This window comes from Pseudorca crassidens, chromosome 12, assembly GCF_039906515.1.
Source record: "Pseudorca crassidens isolate mPseCra1 chromosome 12, mPseCra1.hap1, whole genome shotgun sequence".
Lineage (NCBI taxonomy): Eukaryota > Metazoa > Chordata > Mammalia > Artiodactyla > Delphinidae > Pseudorca > Pseudorca crassidens.
Window position 1 is genome coordinate 78,524,324 of NC_090307.1, and position 17,770 is coordinate 78,542,093.

Genomic DNA, 17,770 nt, shown 5'->3' on the forward strand with positions numbered 1-17,770 from the left:
CCCTTTATTATTATTACCTCTTTATGCATCTGTCCCCTCAACTATACCACGAGGAGGGCGAAGCCAGGGCCTCTGTCTTCTTCCTCATTGTACCTCTCAGATCTACCTGTTGCTTGACATGCAGGAGGCATCCAATTGAAACGTGTTAAATGTGGGACTTCCCTGGTGGTCCAGTGCTTAAGACTCTGTGCTCCCAATGCAAGGGGCCTGGGTTCCATCCCTGGTCAGATCAATGTCATGTCCCCCGTACCTCCCTTAAGGCAAGTACAAGAGAGGCTTAGAAATGACAGATGCCAGAGAGACGAAGGGAAGATGATCAATCTTCACGAATCCCCTACTATGTGCCAGCCCTGCGGAGAGCTTACCAAGCATTTAATATCATTCACTCGGGTGGTTTTTAGCCCTGCCGGCACGTAAGAACCATCCAGGGAGATTTTTAAAAGCTACAGGAGGCCCAGGACTCGACCGCAGAGAATCTGGATCAACTGGCCTTGGCAGAGCCCTGACAAAGGTCTATTTCAGAAGCACCTCCGCTGATTCTGAGACTGGCGTTAAGAATCAACTGGTTGACTCTTTGTAACAACCTTCCAAGGGCGACACTATTTGCACCTGCATTTTCGAGATGATGAATCTGAGGCTCAGAAAGGCTAAGAAACTAAGCCAGGGCTGCACAGCCAGCACGTGACGGAGCCGGGATCCATGCCCGGGAGCGTCTCACTCCAGCTGTGGTGCTCTTTCTACTGCCAAGGTGGCCAGGGTGAGCTGGCCCTCTGGACACCTTCAGTCTCGCTGCTGATGGCCCTCGGTCACGTAGACCTGGGAATGATCGATGCCATCAGAGTCCAAGTGGCCTCTCGCTAAACACTCCTCCCCAGAGGAACGAGCTTTGGGGATTCTCCCTTGCACAACTCAGGCTGGACTCTTAAACACTGAAGTGATGATGGAGGCGGACTGGAACAAGAGTGGGAGATGAATCCAGTATCTGGAATTTATCCTTGTCTCTTTTCTGATCCCAATAATATCCTTTTCCAATATCCTCCTCAACTGTACTTCTAGAGAAGGAGGAAGCACGCAGGTTCCTACAAGGGGTCTCAGCTTCCCAAGGGGGAAAGGGACCACTTAGTCTTCCTGTCTCTTTATTGCTTTAATTAGCTGTTTGGTGACCTGACAGTCTCTTTGATCCACATCCAGCGTTGGTCTGTGAAATATGGGGGATGTCAGCCTGTTGAACAAGGGTCAGCCAGACTGTCAATACTGCCGTCCATCAGGCTGGTCCAGGCTGGGTGCCGACCTGCAATGAGATGATTGAGCCATCTGTCCTCTCCCCCTGGCCAAAGTGTTGGTGGCGTGTGGAGCACAGCTGAGGTGACAGTGTCGAGGCCATTGGGCAGCTGACTTCAAACCAGAGGCCCAGAGCAGCAAACAACAGGGAGAAAACAGAGGAAGCACGGTCCAAGTTAAACTACAGGAGAGCCAGAGGAAGACGGAAAGTCAACAAGTCAGGACAAGCGGAGGATCTCTGGGACACCCAGTGGGTGGTGGGACCTAGGGTTAACCCTGTCTGCACTGTTGGCTTATGGGAGCACAGAAATTTCCCCTGTTTACCTAATTATAATGGTATGCAACACACAGAGAGAAACAAAAAACATAAGGTTTGAGACAACTAAAACATCACTGTACTCTAATAGTGTGACATGGCTAAAAAATGCGTCAAAATGACCTGTGGATGCATTAATAAAGGTATACTGAGTGCAGTAAAGGAGGCGATTCATTCATTTCCCAAGTATTAATCGAGCATCTATTATGTGCCATGGATTATTCAAGTTGCTGGAGATAGTATAGTAAACAAACAAACAAACAACCCCCCCCCACAAATCCTTGCTCTCATGGAGCTTTCAAGGTAATGGAAACAGATATTAAAAGAATAATTATTAAATTTTATTGCATTTTACGTCTCCCTCCCACCCTCCCTATCCCACCCCTCTAGGTGGTCACAGAGCACCAAGCTGACCTCCTTGTGCTATGCGGCTGCTTCCCACCAGCTATCTATTTTACATTTGGTAGTGTATATAAGTCCATGCCTCTCTCTCACTTCGTCCCGGCTTACCCTTCCCCCTCCCCGTGTCCTCAGGTCCATTCTCTACATCTGCATCTTTATTCCTGTCCTGCCCCTAGGCTCTTCAGAACCTTTTTTTTTAGATTCCATATATATGTGTTAGAGGGAGGAGATATGGGGATATATGTATATGTATAGCAGATTCACTTCGTTATAAAGCAGAAACTAACACACCATTGTAAAGCAATTATACTCCAATAAAGATGTTAAAATTTTTTATTGTATTTTAAAATGTGCAATAAAGAAACATAACAGAAAAGAAGGTCTACGGAGTTGGGAAGGGATATGCAATTTTAAATGGGCTTATAAGAAAAGATGTCTATGAGAAGGTGACACTTGAGTAAAAGTCCTGAAAGAGTTGAAAGAACAAGAGAAAGAGTGCACAGGTATCTATGAGAAGGGCCTTCCAGGCAAAGGGAACAGCCAGTGCAAAGGCCCTGAGGTGGGAGTGCATGTGGAATATTTGAGGAATTGCAAGGAGGCTATTGAAAGTAGAGTGGAGTGAAATGAGGGAGGGGCCAGTGAGACATGCAGCTGGAGAAATAATGCAGGCCAGGGTCTGTAGGGTCTTGTGGACCAGGGAGCAGACGTTAGCTTCCATTCTGAGTGAGGCAGAGAGCTGTGGGAGGGTTTTGGCCAGAGGAGTGACATGATCTGACGTAGGTTTCAAGAGGATCCTTCTGGCTGCTTTTTGGAGAAGAGAATGTAAGAGGTAGAGGTGGAAGCTGGGAGACCAGTTAGGAAGTTTCTAGGTGGGCTTCCCTAAAGTGAGATGGCTTGAAGAATATCTATATCTATATCTATCTCGTCTATCTCTATTTCTCTCTACATGCACTATATATATATAACTATGTAAATACAATGGATAGATTAGATAGGTAGGTAGATGATAGACTTCACATATATAGAGAAGTATTTATATAGTGTTTATTTGGAGATCGATCTATTGATAGATTGATAGACGTATAGACAGAGTGATAGATCAATAGACAGATCAATCTATATATGCAAAAAAAAAAAGAGAGAGAGAGAGAGAACCAGAAATTCCAATGTGTGAGGAGATAAAATAAGAGGAAAAAAAAAAAACGCAGAGGAAGGGAAGCAGGGATTGTGCCAGGAACACAGGTTAATGAGTTTGGTCTTGTTCTGTGAGCACAGAGGAGCCATGGAAGGTGTTAGAGCAAGGGAGTGTCATGATCAGACTGATTTCAGAATGAACCCTCTGGCTGCAAAGCAGAGGAGGCGTTTGTGGGGACCATTGGGAAGGCTTTGGCTGCTGTCCAGGGGAGGCCTCAATGGCCTGGTGGTGGTGAGGATGGAGAGGAGTGAGCAGATCTTACCTGGGTCCAAATATAAAATTGAGGGGAGTTGATAAGATGATGGTGGTCTGAAGTTATTCTGCCGGCAATCTGTGATGTAGTCACACTGTGCTCTTTGTGGTAGCAGAACCCACCAGACCCTTCCAACCCTCATCCCAACCCCCTCTCCACTCACATGCTTCTCTCCACCTGTCCCTGTCCTCTTTTATCTCCCTTTTGCCCTGATCCCCTTTCAAGACTAAGCTCTTATTCCTCCTCCATGAAGACTCACCTGACACCACTACACTGGTTTCCTCCCTAGCGCGGCTTGCCCTTCTCAGATCCCTTTTGCACACTGTACTGATTGCTCTCAGGGTTGCCACACAAGGTTGTGCAGGTTGCACACTGCAGAAATTGTCTGGCCAAAGTAGCAGATGAGGTCTGAGATCCGTTGATTTGTCCAATCTTGACTTCTCAGACAAGGCACTTTTTCTTTTTTCATTCAACAAATGTTTATTGAGCATCTACTATGTGCAAAGGTGTTTTTTTTGTGGGGGACAAATTTTTCTAATTCAAAGAAAGCATGGCACTGACTGCTCTCCAATGTCTGCCACACTGAACTGTAGTTATCCATGCTCTGTCCAGCTGTCTCAGACTTAGTTCATTTCTCCATCCCTAGCACTTAACACACAGTATCTGAGGGTTTCTTGAATAAATAGATGAGTGGATGGATGTACAGATGGATGGATAGAAGAAAGGAAATTTTTCTTTCCAGCAGGATAAATCAATCAACATAGGAAAATAATAATTAACTTATAAAAAAATAATTAACTTATGTCAAAAGGCTCATTAACATCTCCCCCCCACACACACACCCGCCACTCCTCCAAGGGCATCTTGTCAAGATACCATCATTCCTCCACACCAGAGACCAGGAGATGACAAACCTTTTTTCTTAAAGGGCCAGAGAGCACTCAGCTCTGCTGTTGTGTATGAAAGCAGCCGTAGACAATGCATAAGTGAATGGGCGTGACTGTGTGCCAATAAAACTTTATTTTCAAAAACACGCACCAGATAGTTTGCCTACCCCTGGGCTAGATCTCTGCCTCACCAAGAGCTTCTCCCTTGATTCGTTTCTTCCCAAGAGCTTCCTTTCTCTATGTCCAGTTTGTAATAATATATGATGATGATGATGATAGTGATATTAACGGTTATTGGGAACATTTATTGTATGTTTGCCCTGGATCACGCTCTGGCCTAAGCCCTTTCTACGTATTATTTCAATTAATTCCCTCAACCACCCTACCAGGTCCTAATTCTATCCCTCAGCCCAGTGAAGGAACTAGCACGAGGAGAGAAAGCAGCCCAATGTCACTTGAGTTTAATTGGCAAAGCAGACACTCTGACCACTGGGGCTGGGAAATTAACCTCTAGCCTCCACATATCAGTATAATGATGTTAGTAGTAGGAGTAGCAATAGCCGCATTTGCGGAAGGCGTACTCTGTTCCGAGCACCTGTTCAGTGCAGTACAATGATTTCTCTGAATTTTCTCAGCCGTACCGTAATGTTAGCATCCTGTTGCCATAGCTACTCAGGGTCACCCAGCAACACGGCTGGATTTATAGGTACTTTCTGCACCATGTCCTATGCAGATGCTCAGAACTTTCTAGAAAATGGACTGTTTGACTCGATGGCCTCACTCCCCTGATGTCACTCTGGGTCCCGAATTTCTTCCTCCCTGCACAGGCTGTGCCTTTGGACTGCATGGGTGCCTTTTATCTTATCGGGCCCTTTCCCCTCACTTTGCTAGCTGTCACGTTTGTTATTCTAGGATAAACTTTCGGCCGATGTAGCACATACTTTGGGGTCAGTGCCCTGTGTTAGCCCAAGGATAGTTCAAATATTTGTGGCCTTGTCAACCTCCGTCTCACTGGACGTGTGTCGTGGTGGGGCAGGAGGGGCATTTCGCTTCTGGAGACCAGGGTGAGCCAGTGCGCGGTGGGCGAGAGGCCCTTCGTGGCAGACCACGGAAGGCAGGTGGTAAATACACCAGTTCTTGGCTCCAGGTTGTAAGAGGGTGGCTGTCGAGAAGAAAGAGGGAAGGTAGTGTTGATTGAATATCTCCTCTATGCCTGGTGCTTTCACGTGCCTTGCAATATGTGATCTTCACTAATGCACTTTAAAAAAGGGATTTTAATGCATTGACCAGAAAACTGAGACTGAGAGAGTTGAATGGCTACAACAGGGGTTCTTAATATTGCATGAGTATGAGACTCTGGCAGTATGGTGAAGTCTAGGAGCTCCTTCTCAGAGCAGTGCTTTAAAATCCATAATGTAAAATACCTAGGGGGAATTCCCTGGGGGTCCAGTGGTTAGGACGCTGCGCTTCCCCTACAGGGGGCATGGGTTCGCTCCCTGGTTGGGGAACTAAGATCCCGCATGCCTCAGCATGGCCAAAAAATAAAAAAATAAAAAAAAAAATTTAAAAATTAACAAAAATACGTAGGATTACAGAGGAAACCCACTTCAAACGGAAAGAAAGATACAGTGATATTTGTGTTTCTTTATCAACTCTTGAAATAAGTCATAGCAGCAGTTCTAATAACAACCCGGACAGCAGAAGTGTCGTGAGACTAAGGGATGGTAAATTCTCTGTGACTCTTGTAAGGTGACGTGCCAGTATCTGTGACTTCTATTGGTGACCAAGTGGCAGGGACTGCCGATCCTGGCACACATCTGTTACCTGCAATCATAATGGAAAGAAATGCTCAGTTTCGGTTCAAGGTTAGTGACAACAAAGGTGTGATATATTTTCCTGCTGGCCAAGTTCAAAGAAGCTCTGAATTCTAGCATGGAGCCCTTGGGGGTCTGGGGTCCCAGTGTGAGGACCCTTGAGCTGGTGAGGAGTGGCTTGGGGGAAGGGCAGTCCGCTGTGCCAGGCTCCAGAGACACCCTTGACCACAGCGAGGTTCTCATCACGAAACCCTCAGCTCCCCACGTTGCATCCTTTGGCTTTGTCCCCATGTGACCAGTGGCTGGGAGGGCAGAATGGAGTGCCTGCCTTTGAAGCCTTGGGTTCCCTTTGATGTACAGATTCCACCAAGGTCCTTCCTGGAGTTGGGCAAGTCTCAGCCGCCCACTTTGCTCCCTCCCTTTGGGAACACTCCCTAAACGGTCCAAAGACCTCTCTCACCCTGTTTCTATTAGTTTTTCTGTTTTTGTTCCTTGGGAAGGGTAAACTGGTGGCCCAGTGGGCTGGACATGGACTTTTAGACAGAACTTGAGAATTTGAAGAAGGGATCATTTTTAGGTAGTCTTCATTTCAGACCAGGCCCTGGCTGCCCAGTGGTTAGGACTTCACCTTCCAATGCAGGGGGTGCAGGTTCGATCCCTGGTCGGGGAGCTAAGATCCCACATGCCTCACGGCCAAAAAATCAAAACATAAAACAGAAGCAATATTGTAACAAATTCAATAAAGACTTTAAAAATGGTCCACATCAAAAAAATATTTAAAAAAAAAAGAACAGAAGAAACACTGTCATACTTAGTGAAGTAAGTCAGACAGAGAAAGAGGAATATTGCTTATATGCAGAATCTATAAAAAATGATACAAAAGAACTTATTTATAAAACAGAAACAGATTCACAGACTCAGAGAACGAACTTATGATGGTTATGGGGTGGGGAGAAGGGTGGGGGGAGGGATAGTTAGGGAGTTTGGGATTGACATATACACACTGCTATATTTAAAATGGATAACCAACAAGGACCTCCTATATAGCACACGGAGCTCTGCTCAGTATTCTGTAACAATCTAATTGGGAAAAGAATTTAAAAAAGAATAGATGCATGTATATGTATAACCGAATCATTTGTTGTACACCTGAAACTAACACAACATTGTAAATCGACTATACTCCAATGTAAAATAAAAAGTTAAAAACTAAAAATCATGGCACATAGGAAAAAAAAAGAAACAGAGGGGCCATGTTTAAGGAAAATCGAAATACGATAAAAAGGTAGCTGCACGATGGTTCAGCCGTCAGGGATCTTGGACGTATGCAGGTTTGAGCTGAAAGTCCTTACTGGGTAGGTGACTTTGGGGAAGTCACGAAAACTTTCTAAACGTCTCTTCATTGATGGGGAAACTGAGGCAGTCTCAGAGAAGCTAAGTAACTTGATCGAGGCCCCATAGCTATAAGATGATGCTGGGATTAGAACGCAGGTCTATCTGATTACAGAGACAATGAGGGACTGAGGAAAGAAGGGAGGCAGCCCCTTAGCCTCAGCAAGAGCAATAATAATAACCAAAACAACAGTCAAAGTCCCTTAGGAAGCGTGGACTTCATGCCGGGCACTGAGGATTCGCATGTGTTTTCTTGAATCTTCCCAATGGCACCGCAAGATAGGGATGATCCCCCACTTTCTACCAATAAGAAGCCTAAGGTCAGAGAGGTGATGTGACTTTTCCAAAGACACACAGCCCTGGATGGCAGAACCCAGGTCTGGCTGAGCCAGAGCCCTTTCTTCAACCAGTCTCCAGAAACCAAATCCCTGAGGTCTTTCTTGGAATCAGGGAACTGTTATTTCCAAGGCAGGACTCTATAAACGGTTCCACGCTGAATGGACTGACAGTAGCAATTGGTCCCCTGGGATCAAAGTCAACACTGGCTACGCTGAAGATATGGCGTGAGGGAAGGGACCCTGAATTTTGGAACAAGCTGAAGAAGGAGGAAGCCATGGAGGGCCTGCAGTTCCTTGGAAGAAGCAGCTGTTTGGTAACCTAGCAGGCTTTCCAGGGCTGGCCGGGGCTGTAGGGATGACACGAGACTGTGGCTTATGTCCAAGCTGACCTGAAAGCTGCGAGATGGGATGGCTGCTGCCCGAGATATTCTCTGACAGATAGCCACTAGCATCATAGAAACATGGCAGTATCTCCAGCACCACCTTCCTGTTTCCAAAACTCTACAAACTTGAGCTCAGGACCCCAGCATGATGCTCCCATGGCATCAGGCTTAGGGGCTGACATTCCAGGCAAGGGGCTGAGTCTTGCCTCTTTCCCCTGGACTCCTTTGCAACCCAGAGCTCACATCTGCAGCCCATCTGGCTGGGCTGAGAAGCCCAGGCCACCGTCAGGGGAAAGGAAGTCTCTCTGTGGGTATTTCAGTCCTGACCCGGACAACCTCACGCTCTCCTCCCAGGCCAAGATCCGTGGAGAAACTCAATCCAATAGGCTGCTTGTCAGAGAAGCTTCTGGCCTTGACTTTCAGATTCCTGAGTCATCTCTCCTTGGGCCCATACTCCGCCTGACTTCCTTGCAGGGCCCTTTGATGAACAGATGAGATAATGGACACGCTTTGAAAGAGATAAAAGAGCAAACGAAAGGTTGTGCTGGCCACGGCAATGGGTGCGTCGGGTTGGTTAAACCTTGGACTTGGGCAAGGCTGTCCAAGAGCAAAGACTACTCCCAATCTCTGCATCTCTAGGACAGCCGGCTTGCACAGTGAGCCCTCCCCGCACCCCCTTAGAGAGTGATGCAACTCACCAGCCATTAGAACACGTTACATCCATCAACCAAGGGAATCATCACAACAGTCGTGAGCAAGGGGTATGAATTTACCCCACTTTACGGACGAAAAGACTGAGGCAAGGAGAATTCAAACATGCCCAAGATTATACAGCTGCTTGGGACCGACCCAGGATTTCAACCCAGACCTCATTCCAAACTCCAACAAAACACAAGGGGTTTAGTTAAGATGTCTTCAGCTAGAATGAAATATAACACATCAGTAGGAGCAAGAAACATGGGGTTTTGCAAAAACGTCCCTCCCAGCTCCTCCAAATCTGCAGAAAAGATGACTTTTTCCCTTCAGTGCAGCTGGGAGTCCCACTGGAGGGAGATGAGAGATCGTAGGATTGCACAGTTGGAAGGGAACTTAATGGCCATGTAGGGCCAGCATCCCCTCCACTATGGTGGTGCCAAGAGGCTATCAGCCAATGCTTAGACACTTGCAGAGACGAGGAACTTATTCCTGCCTAATCTATTCTCACACAGCTCACTGTTATCTAGTACTTCTTTGGGCAAATGGACAGAATCTGTTGAAATAGAAAATGTGTTCTTTCTAATCTCCAGAGACGCATGAGGAAGTAGGTACACATGTAGCCACAGCTCCACTGTGAGAGCAAAACATTTGAATCAACCTATATGTCCCCCAGTAGGGGAGTGGATGCATACAATGTAATATATTCCTTTGACGGAGCATTATATAGTCACGAAAAAAGAGTACACTAAGCACTAAGTCTAAGCATCTCTCTATGGATAAATCTCAGAAACACAACAATGAATGAAAAGAGCTGGCTGCTAAGTGTTTTACACCGTCTACATAGTACTATGCGTGTTTAAAAAAAATCAACACAAACAAGATGTACATTTTCTATGGTAAATATATGTGTGCAAAGATATAAGAAAGGGCTATGGAGTTAATTAACAAGCTGACAGCAGTGGTTGTCCCTGGCTGGGAGGGGAGAGAAAAAGACTCTAAATGTATTTGTAGCATTGAATGATGTGCTTAAGGACGGTATATTACTGTATAGTTTAGGTAGTTCACATTTATTTGAAAGTCTTTAAAGAGAAGTTCTTCTTATTACATTGTACTGGAATGTGCCCTATCTCAAGCTTCTTCAGTTGGCCCTATCTTTTTTTTCCCCCTGAAAATATGTGACGGTGGGGTTTACATTTTTTCTGGATCAAACCCCACCATTCCTACAACCTTGATCCTTTGCCCATTTCCAAGCTCCTTATTTGCCATGTTTTCCCCCTGTTCATGTTCCTATTTCTCTTCCTTCCCTCCCTCTATCCTTCCCTTCCTCTCTCCCTCCCTCTTATGCGCTCTGAAATTAAAAAATTAAAAAACAAAACAAAACAGAAAGAAGGAAATAGGATCCACCCATATTCCTACCATCCAGAATTAGCTATTACGAACCCATTGGTATATTTTCTAACTATCCCTTTTTTATATTCACACATTTTTAATTAATAATACATGAATTCCTAGTTCTTAAATAAATTGGAGCATCTCAGTACGGTTAAATTCCCCCTTGTGCCCCCAGCCCTGCCCCCACACACATACTATTATGAAATCGAATATATACTCCATTTAAATATGATTTTTACATACTTATGTATGAATCCTGAAAAATATAGAAGGTCTCTTCGGTCTCTTTTAATTTCTTAAATGGGGTACGAATCACTTCATGACTGGAATGTTCTCTCCCTGTCAAGTTTTTGAGAAATCTCCCTGTAGACGCTTAGAGCTCAGGTTCATCTACTTTGCTCTGTGTCTTACAACACATGCGAGCACGTTACCTGTATCCAGTCCCTTGCTGGTGGGCATCTAAGTTGATACCAATCTCTTCTATCACAAATAATTCCATAATAGACATACTTGTATATGTCTCCTTGTGCATGAGTGTGTTTCTCCAAGGGTGATCACCCCCTCCTTGAGAAGTGACATGCAGCCTTTCCCCTAATAAACAAGGGTGTCCAGCATTGAATCCAATCTTCTAAATGTGGTCCAATCAGAGCAGTCAGTGAAGATTTATTGGATAACTTATGTGCCACTGTTCTAGGCATAGAGAATACAAAACAAACATTATCCCCTGCCTACTTAGAGTTTATCCAGAGACCAACAGTAAGCAAATATTCCAGCCTGTTAAGTAAACATAAATGTGCAGTATTCTATGAAGAAGAATGGGGCAATGGGAGCCATGACAGGGGACCCAGCCCAGCCCAGGTCCAGGGAAGGCTTCCTGGAGGAGGTGACATTTAGTTGTGTTCCAAAGGACGGATGGGTGGAGAACGGGATGGTAGATAAACATTTCAGCAGAGGAGACCTAGAAGCAAATGTGAACAAGATGAGTCTGTTCCTACCTCAGGACCTTTGCACTTGCTATGCCCTCTGGTTGAAATACTTCTCACCCAGTTTCTTTGTAAGATCCTGGAAGCTTTGTGACTCCCCCACATTTGTGATCTGTGTGACCCTGGCTGTCTCCTTACATTGATTAATCCTATAGCCTGACCGCCCAATGTCCCTTCTTTGATTCCTGCAAGGAAGAGAAAGGAGGAGAAGGCTGCTCTGGCTTGGCCACTAGGCCTGGTCAGGAGAACCTGTGTTAAAGCACACAAGGCTCACAGCTTCAAGCATGGACTTTGGAGCCAGACTGCTTGGATTCACAGCCCAGGCTTTTCAGTTTCCAGCTGTGTGACCTCCAGCGAGCGAACTTCCATCTCGAGCAGGCTCTAAAATAGGGATAAAAATACTCTGCAAGACTCAGAATTCTAGTGAGGATGAAATGAGGACATGCATGTAAAGCGCTAAGCACAGGGCCCTGAAAATAGTGAACAACTCAATCAGTGGTAGCAAAAATAATAACAGTACCAGTAATAATGTGTGGCCACTGCTTGGGAGAGCAAGAGGAAGCAGACAGGCTCCCTGGGAATGGAAAGGGAGAATGTCCCAAGCCAGCGCTCCAGACTGTCCCCAGAGACAGAAGGGGGCAGTTACTGAGTGACTGATGGCTTCAAGCCTCCGCCACATTTCCTGGAAGCCTTTAGCCTTGAACCCAAGGGTGTCTCTCCAGCTGGACCGTGGGTGTGGAGCTAAGCAAATACACCATCACTGATCAGCCCCTGTGGTCCGGATGCTTCCCCAGAGGCTTGGTTGTGAGTGAGTGGGAGGTCCCCTCGGGATCTTGTCAGCTATGCCTGCAGAAGAGGCCAGAAAAGGAGGGTAGGGGTGGGACACATCTCAGCCTTGTTCTGTGGGGCCTCTGGCCTCTGTTGCCAGGCGTGGACCCTTTCTAACTCCTGACAGGTGTGGGCAGGCAGAGTCAGTATGGTGGGTCCTTGGGACCTGTAAATCAATAGTAAAAAGTTTACCGTTATTGCACTTGAGATAAATATCAATGCACTGTACTAATCATAGCTTTTCTTGCTAAAAATGACCTGCAACTCTGCGGCGTGAGTCCGATTTAACCCCCATTTTCTAGAGTGGGGAAACTGAGGTTCAGAGAGGTGAAGTCACTTACTCAAGGCCAGTTTTGTCAGCTGCAAACCCAGGCTCTTCTCAGTTAGGTGGTCAGCACGATCCTCATTCTTCCCCTGTCTGCCACTTAGCAGCTAAGATCTTGGACAAGGAACTTAACCCTTGTGTGCCTTGGTTTCCTGGGCTGTACTGTGACATGGAGAAAATGCCTCTGAGAGTTGTCAAGGGGACTGAAACAAGTTGGTGGATGTCCAGGGCTCATGGCAGTACCTGGCTTTTGCCATGACAGTGCAGCTACAGGTTATTCTAACGCTGAGGACAGTTTTTCTCCTTGGTGTTCGTTGCTCCTTTGTGTTTCTCCATTTTTTGCATGTCCTCTTCCAGAGGTGGACTTCCTTCCCTGGATTTGCATTTTGATAAAGAGTCTTCTGGAAACGGGAGAAACTGTGTGTTTCCCTAGAGAGACAAGGGGCATCCTGGTACTCCGCCCCAGGGTCCCCACCCCCAGGAACATGGGATGGGAGTTGCTCACAGGGGCTCGGTCAGCCAGTCTGGACTTTAACTCCCTGCAGCCATCAGGGGCAAGATGGAGCTGCAGGCCCTTCAGAGGTCAGGCTGGTGGCCTCCGAGCTGGGAGACCAGCAGAAAGACTCCGGGTGGGGGGGGGGCAGTGAACTGAGAGCTCCCACAAGAGTTAAATGAGGTCTTCTTTGGGACCACCCAGAAACACACCAGCCTCATCTCAAAGACCCAAGGCCTTGGAAGCGAAGATTCATCTCCCTTCTGCCACTGAAGAGACCTGAGGGGCCTCTTTCTGGGCCGACTTCCTGCCTGGGACCTCTCCAGACTTTGTCGCCTTCAACCCTGGCTGCCTAGCTCCCTCTTTCCAATATCCGCTCCCTCCATGCCCCTCTGCCCTCGGCCCCGCCCCGGATCCTGGCAACATCCTGTTCTTCCCCTGAACTGAACTCCCCCTCCAGCTTCCCAGTGTGATAGGAATCTTAAATAAACGCTTCCTGTCTCTTGTCCACCTTATCTCCCATTCCTCCCGAATGGCTGAGGTTCAAGAACCACAGGCAGCCTTGCACTCCCTGCTAATTTTAAACCTGCCCTCAGAGGCTCTCTCCCCTTCCTTCTTAAGGTTCCGGGAAAGGCCAGGAGGTGTCAGAGGTCCCTGTCGATCCACTGAGTCAGCAGAGGCTGAAGGCATCCTTCTTAAGTTCCCAGGGAGGGAGTCTGGAGCTGGGGATCCTGGGCGAGGCCATTCTGCAGCGCCTGTCCCAGCGAGGAGTAGATGCTGTGTGCTGTGGAGAGAGTAGGTGCTTAGATACCGTGACACTAAGGAGATGCTTAGTAGATGCTGTGTGCTGCGGGGAGTAGGGGTTTCGATTTAAATCCAGGTCTGCCTAAGTCCAAACCCTTCCTTTTTGCAAAACATTGAGCTGTCTTTGGAAAAACATCAAGGAAGTCTTGTAGCCTAGATTACGGGAAGTGACCTTGGCCACTATAATTAACTACAAGGCTTCCGAAATCTTCGCGTACCATGCCCTTTTATAGACCCCCCATTATTGACAGCCCCTTCTTCCCCTTCTCAATCACACCATCATTCTGCGAAACTGACAAACCCCTTCTTTTTCTTCCTGCTCAGACTGTTCGCCCACTTCTCTTCCTCAGCTGTCCTCAGCATGAGTATGTCTCAGGGCTCACCCTCTGTTCACCCCTCAGCTGTTCACGTGCCTCTTCCCCAGTCCTCAGAGCCATCAACACCCGTACGTGTCTTCTCACATCTACACCTCAAGGTTGGAATGTCCAAAATGGAGCTTCTCACCTTCCCCCAAACCTGCCCTTGCCTCTCAGTTCTGCAGCTCAGCCACTCAATCAAACTAGAACAGTCGCAGGGTCCTGTTCAACTTCATCTCCTTCTGTGCTCTCCCCACCTCATCAGTCATTCAGTTCTGTGACTCCTGCTTCCCATGGAATCCCCCAGCTCATCCTGGCACTCCATCCCGAGGAGTGCAGCCCGTGCAAGCGAAGGAGCGGGTAAATGGCGGTGCGCCTACGGCTTTTGGAAACCAGCCCCGGGCTGGTACCTTGTGTGCCTCTCGTTGATCCCTGTGCACACACAACACACAAAGCCGTGGGTTCTTGTTTATGTAGCTGTCTTCTAGTGCTAGGGATATTTTAGGATCCAAATTGTTACAGCTTCATGGATTTTGCACTGTCGTAAGTGCAAACAAACTCTTTCTTCACCCATTATATACTTGTGTGTGTGTGTGTGTGTGTGTGTGTGTGTATGTATTTGTAACTTTCTCTTCCATCCTTATTCCCCTAACCACCCCATATACAGAATCTACAAGCTGTGGACAATTCCACAAGACGTTTCTGCCTCCCACACCCCAAACTTGCTTCCTTAACTAGGTCATGCTTAGTGTTATTTCCACAGCTCATCATTCGTTTGCTGGAAGACTAGTTACCTCATCTGAAAGTCGAACAAACGTAGATATTAACCGGAGAAGACCACTGGGAGGATTAAATAAGGATCCGTCTGCAGAGCACTTAGCTTGTCCCTGGCACATAGAAGCATCTAGTACATTCCAGTATGACTGTTATCATTATTACAAGGAAAAGAGATATTTTCTTGTTATCACGTTCTTTCTGGGTCATGTCCTTAAAATTTCACTTCTTGATAAATTATTACAGACAGCTAAGACAGAGCAGTTCCCTTTTAAGCCTGAGGACGAGCCGTGCCTCCCTAATTAGCAGCCACTGGGGACACCAGTGTCTGTCCTCTTGCTGTTTACATTAACAGCTTTCATTAATCACACGTAAGATAATAGACATCGCCATCCCACGACACCATGTGTTAAAAAAAATACTCCATTGTGTCTGAATAGACGTCTGTACCCTCAGAGAAAATGTTTAGAACTGAATGTATTTAAGCATCCCTTTCTTCATATTCTCTTTTAGTTGAACAGCGCCTCATTGAAAAAATTTAAGAGATGGGGAACTAACTTGAATTGTGTTTCCATGATGTGACAGTGACTTAACCAATATTAACTAACTTGATTTATACAAACAGCAACAGTCCTCTTTTGAGTTGGTTCTACCAGTTGGGAAATTGAGGCTCAGGGAGACTAAGCCACCTGTCCAAGTTCACAGAGCTGGTCGCTCCCGGTACAAAGCAATAGGCACGGTGGTGAAGCGGTGGTATGTGGGGATTAAATAAAATAACCCAGGTAAGGTGCTTAAAACTGAATCGACCACGCAGGACACTCTATGGATGTGCTAGTGATTTGCTCAGCAAATTAAATCAATTTTGGACATTTTCACAAGTCTTTTTCTTAACAGTCACGTGGTATTCTAAGGCAGGGGTCAGCAAATTATGACTCGCTGGCTAAATGCAGCCCCCTGCCGGTTTTGTAAATAAAGTTTTATTGGCACACAGCCACACCTGTTCATTTACACATTGTCTACGGCCTCTTTGACAATACAACGGCAGAGTCGAGGAGTTGCACCAAACGAGCTCTATGTCCCCAAAAGCCTAAAATATTTACTACCTGGCTCTTCACAAATATTTTGCTGACCTCCCTTCTAAAGGTTAATAGCACCTATTGATATACATTCAGGTTGAGTCTCATTTTTTAATTTTTTTAATTGAAGTATACTCAGTTTACAGTATAAGTTTCAGGTGTACAACATAGTGATTCACAATTTTTAAAGGTTACACTCCATTTCTAGTTATTATAAAATATTGGCTGTATTTCCTGTGCTGTACAATATCTCCCTGTAGCTTATTTATTTTGCTATTATCTCTGTATCCGTGTATTTTTTTTTTTTTTTTTTTTTTTTGTGGTACGCGGGCCTCTCACTGTTGTGGCCTCTCCCGTTGCAGAGCACAGGCTCCAGACGTGCAGGCTCAGCGGCCATGGCTCATGGGCCCAGCCGCTCCGCAGCATGTGGGATCTTCCCGGACCGGGGCGCTAACCCGCGCCCCCTGCATCAGCAGGCGGACTCTCAACCGCTGCGCCACCAGGGAAGCCCCTGTATCCGTGTATTTTTGTACATTGATGCCGATATGTCTGTAGGTGCTGGATTGCTGAGGCAACTAAAGAGTAGGAAGCTTCTGAGAGCAAAGGGTATGGAAAGGCATCTCCATAGAACAGGCTGGTGACCTCCGCTGTTCGGAGAGGAGCGCTATAGCTCTGAGTCAGATTCAGAGCTTTCGAAGTTCTTCACTCAGAGCTGCAGTGATTCCAGCACAAAATCAGAGCAACTCAGAATCCCTTTGACTACAGTTTCATCAAAGTTGTGTGCAGTGATTCAGCAGCAGACATTTTTCATGGGCCTGTGTTGGGCCAGGTGCCATGCCAGGCAATAGGGGTAAGAAACTCAGAGAACTTAAATTTTAGTGCAGTGAGTTTTAAAGGTGTTTAAGTCTTGAAGTTATTTGAAAACTCAGAAAAGCTATGGAGCACCTATCCCTCAAGTTGCACGTTTGTGTAAAATTTTGCAAAAGGTTTCCAGGGATTGGCAACTTCCCTTGAAGCCCTTCCATTGACTTTCTTAAGTTCTTGGGTTAAGAATCCCTCATCTATAGGGAGAGACTGACCCATAACGAATCAAATAGTATAAAGTATCATAAGTGGTATTTGAGGTATATACAAACTAGAATGTGTGTACATGGAGTGAGATAATCAGCACTGCGTTGTGGCAGAGCATGGAGTTGGGAACGTCAGGGAAGGGACCTCATAGGAATTGGGACTTGAAGGATGTGTAGGAGTTCTCTGGATTGTCTAGAAAGAGGAGAGGCAATTTCATTAAGGAAAAATCAATTACGGGAAGAGGAACTCTGAGAATATCCTAACGTTGATGCCCAGAAGTTTGGACAATTTCTGGTTTGTCAACTGACTCTGGAAAACGAGGGCAAATGTCTTAACCACAGTGTTTCCTCCCATCTCTCCAGCCCCCTATGGCTGCCTCAAATGAGGACCAGAACAGCACTCACTGACTTTTTAAAGTTGTCTGAAGTCCACAGACAAAAGCCTCCGTGTTAATAAAACATCATCACGAATGCCAAAAAGGGCCAATTCTGTGGTTTCACATTTCATGACTACAGTTGTTTTTTTTTCCCCACAGCCTGCTTGATCAGAGCTGTAGGAACAATTTGGATGTCTTTCTTTTTGTTCTGTTCTTGAGAGCTAGTAATTGAGTTAGGAAGAGGTTAAGAAGTCTTCTTGCTCATGCCACCTCTTTGAAGTGCATGTGTGTCTGCTTGTGTGTGTGCGTACACTCTTTCTGAAAACTCGAGTGCC